Source organism: Galeopterus variegatus, unplaced genomic scaffold, assembly GCF_000696425.1.
Source record: "Galeopterus variegatus unplaced genomic scaffold, G_variegatus-3.0.2 Scaffold1768, whole genome shotgun sequence".
Taxonomy (NCBI): domain Eukaryota; kingdom Metazoa; phylum Chordata; class Mammalia; order Dermoptera; family Cynocephalidae; genus Galeopterus; species Galeopterus variegatus.
Genome location: NW_007727879.1, coordinates 92323 through 99760, shown reverse-complemented (window position 1 = coordinate 99760; position 7438 = coordinate 92323).

Sequence of the window (7438 nt, the reverse complement as noted above, 5' to 3'; positions counted from 1 at the left end):
TTTTTTTCTTTCAGTTCTGTGTTGGATTATTTGCTGTTCCCACCACTTAAACTCTGTGCTGTATGGAACTAATTTGTCATCCTTTCGCTTGCTTCTAAAACGGGGTAACTTCCCGTGGGGACCAGTACTTGAGCTCTGTGGTTGAACTAAATCGCTGCTTTGCTGCTGATTCCCTGAGGAAAGCTTTTTGTGCAGCTCAGGTTTTAATGGTTGACTTTATAGGTACTTCTGGATCTGGTGTGATGTGGTGCACCTGGGTTGTNGGCTGGGGGCTCCCCACGCCACCAGCCCCACCAGAGATCCGCAGGGGGAGTGGGATTGGTGGCCGGTCCACAGGCCCTGGGGGGCCCCACGCTGAGGCACACAAGTGGCACAGCTCAGTGAGGAGCCATGCCAAGCGAAGATGGCTGGCTTGCCCGATCTGAGCCAGTCGGCTCCGCGCCCCTCCCGCCCCCCCGGAGAAAATGGAGGCAGCACTGATGAAGGCTCCTAGCCTGGTGTGGTAAGCGGGGGCCGGGTGGGCCTTTGCCCCCCAAGCGGGGCTGGGCTGGGGGTCACTCACAAAGCTCCCAGAGCTAGGCCGGTCCCGTGCCTTCCTCTCTGTTCTCTGTGTCCCCGCTGCGTCTTTCCTGGCCTTTGTTGCCTTGGGCTGCTCGGTCTCCCGGCGCGATTGGAGCGCTCTCAGGAATCTTCTTTTGCATCGGCCCTATAACCTCGAGACTGTAGTTGCTTTTTTTCGTTGTAGATTAGTTGATCAGTGATTTATTTGTTTTTTGTTGCTCTTGGAAATGCAAATAGTACTGTGGCAGCACAGCGCACACTTCTCAGGCTCGCTCTGTCCTCTGGCACGCCCGCTCCAGACCCGTCGCCATCTTGCTCTCCCCTTAAGTCATATTTTTAACATAAATATTTCAGTTTGTCTAGAAAATAAGGACTTTTAAGAAAACATAACCACAATACCATTGTCACGCATGTTAAAAAAAATTTTCTTTATGTCATAAAATATCTACTAAATGTTTCAGTTTCCGTTGGAAAGGTCATAAGTGGGTATTTTATTTTTACTTGGTTTGAATCAGAATCCAAATAGACTTCACATTATGATTAATCGCTATCTCTTAAGAATTTTTTAATCTGTTTATATCCCCTCAATTCCTTGTATATATCATTTTTTTCCCCTTCACCTTTTGCAGTTGTGTTGAAATTGAATTTGTTCTTAATTGTTTCTGACAGAATAGATTTAGATGTTTCTCTCTGCTGTCTGTGAATTGGTAGTTACAATTAAAGCATGACTAGATTCAGATTTGATTTTTTTTTTTTTGGCATAACTTCATAGGTGGTGTGGTTGTCCTTCAGGAGACACATAATACTGGGTTATCTCTTAGGCTGACTTTTTTTTTTAAAAAAATTAATTTTTTTTTACATTCTATGGTGTTGTTACAGAGCAGTTGGGAGGGAGAGGGGAAAGGGGGAGAAAATGTGATGGAAGGAGGAGGAGGGGCAGGGTTGAGACCTGTGGCACCCCCACATTCCCCGGGGTTGGGGGTGGGGGGTGGCGGGATTCCAGTGGAGGCTTGGGCATTGCTGGGCTGGGTGCAGATGTCAGGGGGGTGTTGCAAAAGCCCTCACCTCCCACCACCCCAGCTTGGGAACCCAGGGCCCTTCTTGCTGTAGCTTGGTGGTCACTGGGTTGGTTGTACATGTTGGGGGTCTGTGGTCGGGGCCTTCAGCCCCCCACGTCCCTGGCTTGGGAGAGCCTGAGTGCTTCCTGCAGCAGCTCGGCGGTCATTGCTGGACTGGTTGCTCGTCTCTGGGCTGGTTGCTCGTGTTGGGGGGTGTCACCAAGGCCCTCAGCTCCCCACTGCCCTGGCTGCTGGTGTGAGAGGCTGTGGCCAAGGCCCTTGACTGCCCACCACCCCGGCTCTCGCAGCAGCTTGGTGGTCATCGTTGGGGTGGTTGTGCCTATCGGTGGGGAGGGTTGTAACTGAGGCCCTCAGCCCGCACCCTTCGGACTGGTTGTAGGTGTTTGGGGCATGGCTGAGGCCCCTGGTTCTTCCCCCTTCTGACTTGGTAGCCCAGGGGACTTCCAGTCCTTCTAGGTGTTATAGGTGTTCTCTGGTGACATGAGACCTTTACTAGTTACTATCAAACTTTGTCTCTGGTTGTGGGTACTTTGTTTTTTTCTTTCAGTTCTGTGTTGGATTATTTGCTGTTCCCACCACTTAAACTCTGTGCTGGATGGAACTAATTTGTCGTCCTTTCGCTTGCTTCTAAAACGGGGTAACTTCCTGTGGGGACCAGTACTTGAGCTCTGTGGTTGAACTAAATCGCTGCTTTGCTGCTGATTCCCTGAGGAAAGCTTTTTGTGCAGCTCAGCTTTTAATGGTTGACTTTATAGGTACTTCTGGATCTGGTGTGATGTGGTGCACCTGGGTTGTATAGAAACTCTGGTCTGGGCCTGAGACTTTATATCAAACTGCACCCCATGCAATTCTGTATTCCTGATCAGTCTCCTCTGAGTGGTCCTGTGCTGATTGGGGGCAGATTGGCCATACTTGTGTCCCACTGTTCCTCTGGTGGGCAGGTCTCCCCCACTGCCTGTGCTCCAAACACTTCCCATTGGATGGGCTGTGCTCTGGTCTGTTAGGATGACTCACTGGCCTCTGAGTGGCTCCTATTTTTCAGTTGTTGTGGCTCCTCGCTCTTATCCATGGGAACTCTGTTAGTGGTCTTGCTGGCTTGGTGGCTGCCAAGGCCCTCTTCTTCCCTGCCCGCCTCCAAGCGCAACTTCATCTGAAAGCCAGCTCCTGCTCCGTGCACTCAGCAGCTCCAGCCTGGAAGCAGCTGGGGTTTGAAATGATTGGAGTGGTTTTTCTTTCTCATTGTGGCTTCTCCCACCTTCGTGCACTCCGTAGGTCTCTTCTCTTTCCTTGAACTCTAGCGTCCCCAGCTTGGCTGTCATTGCTTTTCAGTAGTTGTAAATTGGTTGATTTCTGGGAGAGAGTGACACTGGGACCATCTATTCTGCCATCTTGACCGGAAGTTCTTAGGCTAAGTTTGAAAGATGTTTTTTTCCCACTGGAATTTATTATATTTGGTAGGCTACAGTGATTACTATTAAGTACTCAACCACTTTCATATGGGTAGGATTTTTTAAAAAAAATTTTTTTTCTAATTATAGGAGACAGGAGCACTAGTTTTAGAACTCACTTCTAAGTAATATGATTCTTTCAACAAATATGTACATAACAGTATGTTTCACGATGTTAGGTAAACTTTGGCTCTCTCACAACCTTGTTGCAACAGTTTAGCTAATAGAAAGGAACCCTGCCTATATTCTTAAAGCATTGGATCTTACTATAAGTCCTACTTACATTATAAGGGCTGGATAGAGATCTGCTCTGACTTGCCCACTATCAACTATTTGCCCATTAGGGACCAAACCTTTCCCATTATTCAGGACACTGCTGATTTGAGGGAATTGAGCTTGATGGCCCATTCACCACCCACTTATATTGGACAGAGCTCCTCGCTTGCCCACTCTCTGCTCTCTTGTCCCCACAACCAGACCATCATAATTCCTGAGGGAACAGATATTTGGTAACCGGGCTTAATCTGATCCTACACAGGAAAAGTGAGTACTCCACTGTATACAGGAAATAAGATCTACTTGGACCAAGCAGGCAGACCAATTGACTATTGAAAAATGAAAGTAAGTTTTACAACTATCCTCAAGTATGAAATTGCATTGCATCGATAGAATAAAAACAAGCTGTGTGAAAAGTAATTTGAGATTAAATTTCTCAGAACTAAGCAAAAATGCAACAGACAAAACAGAATGGTCTCTGCCAAAATTTGAATGTATTGCCAAGTATGGATGTGCCACCGTTTATCTATTCATCATGGATATTTGGGTAGCTTCCAGGGCTTTGCTATTATGAATAAAGCTGCTGTGAACCATTTTATGTAAGTCTTCGGGAAATAGTTTGACAGTTTCTTATAAAATTGTGTACTTACCATACAACCCATCAATTTCATTAATCATTATTTACTCAAGAATAATGAAGATACATTTTCAAAATGGTTTATACCATTTTACATTCCTGCTAGCATTGTCTGAGAGTTGTTTTCCCCACATCCTCACACTTGGGTTTTTTTTTTTTTTTTTTTTTTTTTTTAAAGATGACCGGTAAGGGGATCTTAACCCTTGACTTGGTGTTGTCAGCACCACGCCCAGCCAGTGAGCGAACCGGCCATCCCTATATGGGATCCGAACCCGGGGCCTTGGTGTTATCAGCACTGCACTCTACCGAGTGAGCCACGGGCCGGCCCCTCACACTTGGTTTTGTCATTTTAAAAAGTTGTAACCATTCTAGAGTATGTATAGTCCCTGTAAGAATAAGTTGAACATTTGGTGACAGAAGAGTGGATTGTGGTAGTCACTGGTACTGTTCTGCAGGTATTTCTGGCTCTGAAGTACACGTGTTAAGATTGCACTTCCTAGCCTCCTTGTGTTTGGGTAGGGCCATGTGATCAGTTGGCCAGTCATGAGCAGAAATACTGGGCATCACTTCTGGACAGAGCATTTCATTGCCCTCCAGAGTTTTCTTTCCCCTTCCATGGAGACCAGTAGCACCTTAGATAAGACTTTTCTATCAGCCTAAATCCCAGAATGAGATTGATACAGAGCCCCCAGCCAACTTGTGGTGGACGTACAAGATGAGTGAGAAATAAATCTTCAAGCCCTGAGGTTTTTGACTTGTTAGTATAGCATGACCTAACCTATCCTGATTGCATTCCTAACTTCCTCAGCTGACCAGCAGATATGGAACTGAGTTTAACTGGCCTTTTAATTTTCTATCTAGAACTCCTGTTTTTAAACTGATTATTTAATATATATGCCAATTGATGGGCCGGCCCGGTGGCGCACTAGAGAGTGCGCCGCTTGGGAGCATGGCAGCGCTCCCACCGAGGGTTTGGATCCCATGTGGAGACCAGTTTCCCGCTCACTGGCTGAGCGCGGTGCGGGCTCAACACTGAGGGTTGCGATTCCGTTGCTGGTCCCCCTTAGGGGCGCGACTCCGAGGGTTGCGATCCTATTACCGCCGAGGGTTTGGATCCCATGTGGAGACCAGTTTCCCGCTCACTGGCTGAGCGCGGTGCGGGCGCAACACTGAGGGTTGCGATTCCGTTGCTGGTCCCCCTTAGGGGCGCGACTCCGAGGGTTGCGATCCTATTACCAGTCAGTAAAAAAAGACAAAAAGGGAAAAAAACAAACAAACAAACAAATATATATGCCAATTGACTGTGAGCTGTTAATAAATGTGGTAGGCAACTCCAAGATGGCCCCCAATGATCCCACCTCCTGGTATTTATTCATGTCCTGGTGTAATCTTCTCCCACTGAGTATAGGCTGGACTTACAGATTCTCTATTATGAATAGAATACAGCAGAAGTGGTGAGATGTCACTTCCAAGATCAGGCTACAAAAATTCTGTGGCTTCTCACTTTGGGTGCCCTCTCAATCTGAGGGAAGCCAGGTGCCATGTAAGCTGCTGTACAGAGAGGCACATGTTGCGAGGTACTGACATCTTTGGTTAACAGCAAGGTCCCTGAAGCCTACCAAAAACCACAGGAGTGAGTCTGAAAGTGGATTCTCCACCAGTGGAGCCTTGAGATGACTTTAGTTCATTATTGCAACATTGTGAGAGACCCTCAGCTACAGGTAGCCAGCTAAGGCACTCCTGGATTCCTGACCCACAGAAACAGATGATCAATGTTGTTTTAATCCACTAAGCATTGAGGTGATTATGCAGCAAAGATGACTAATACAGATAGAATGACCACAAGAGCCAGGTTGCCCGAGACAGGCCCAATTTGCACTTGTTGCTTCAAAATGAATATGGATACCATTCACATTTCCTCTTTAAAATGCCCGAGATGGAATAACATTGCCCTGTTGAGACTCAATTGAGATCTTCTATGATATAACCCTGAATGCACTTTACTTTTAAATACTCTTTCCCTATTGTAGCCAGGAATTTTTGAGCTCACTGATACTATTTTTGCCTTGAGAAAATGCAGGCACTTAAAAAAAAAACTCTAGATGAGTCATAATAGATGAGAAATGATAACTGGTGGAGAAATCCCATGGACATTTTGCCTGGAAATACTTTGTCTCTAAGTAGCTTCTAACTATCTCTGCCAGATTTGTAGATGCCAGGAGAAATTTTTGAGGTGATCCTCATTTCTCACACATCTACCCATTTTCTACTTGTCTGGGAGATGTTGAACTAAATACTTCAGAGCTGGAATTTACCTAATTGGTGTCTGCTTAAGAAATCATAGTAAAACTTGCATGCGCTTTTGGGCTTATATGGATCCTCCACACCACTAAAGTAACCTTACTCTTCTCCCTTCCACCCCAAACATAAACTGTGTTTTTATTTGGGTCCCATATATTTCTTAAACAACAAAAGTGTCATAAACATACATGATCTTATTAAACCCATAAGTCCCTTATAAAATACTTCCGTTTCATAAAGTGCAATACCCTAATTCACATTTAAAATGTTTTAAACTTTTGATTTTGAAGTAATTACAGACTTGCAAGAAGTTGCAAAAATAGTACAGAAAATTCCTGTGTACTTTTCACCCAGCTTCCCCCAATGATAGCATCTAAGGTAAGTTATCCATATCAGGAAATTGACACTGGTACTAACTTAATACCAACTGATACTAAGCAAACTATACATCTTGAATTTCACCAGCTTTACATGAACTCATTTTGGGGTGTGTGTATAATTCTATGAAATTTATCACATGTATAGATTCATGTAAGTAACCACCACCACAATGAAGATAACCATTCACTCATTAAAGAACTTTTGGGTTGTTTCTAGCTTTTGTCTGTTTAAAGCTGCTGAATATTCATATGCAGATTCTTGCAAGGACATAAGTTTTCATAACAAGTTTTCATTTCTCAGTGACATAATTATGGGTTATCCAATATTTACATGTTTCACTTTATAAGAAATTGCCAAACTATTTCCAAGGGCGGCTGAACCGTTTTATATTCCCATCAGTAATGTGTGAGAGATCCAACTGCTCTGCATTCTTGTCAGCACTTAGTGTTGTCGGTATATTTATTTTAGCCATTCTAACAGGTGTGTAGTGGTATCTCATCATGCCTATATTTTGTATTTCCCTAATAATTAAGGATTTGATCATCTCTTTATGTGCTTATTTGCCATCCTATATATCTGAGGTGTCCAAGTCTTTTGCCCATTTTCTAGTGGATTGTTTGTTTCTTAACTGTTGAATATGGAGTTCTTTATATATTCTGAATGCTCATCTTTTGTCAGATACATAATTTGCAAATATTTTTCCCCCACTCTGTGACTTGTTTTCATCCTCTTAACAGGGTAATTCAAACAAAAAG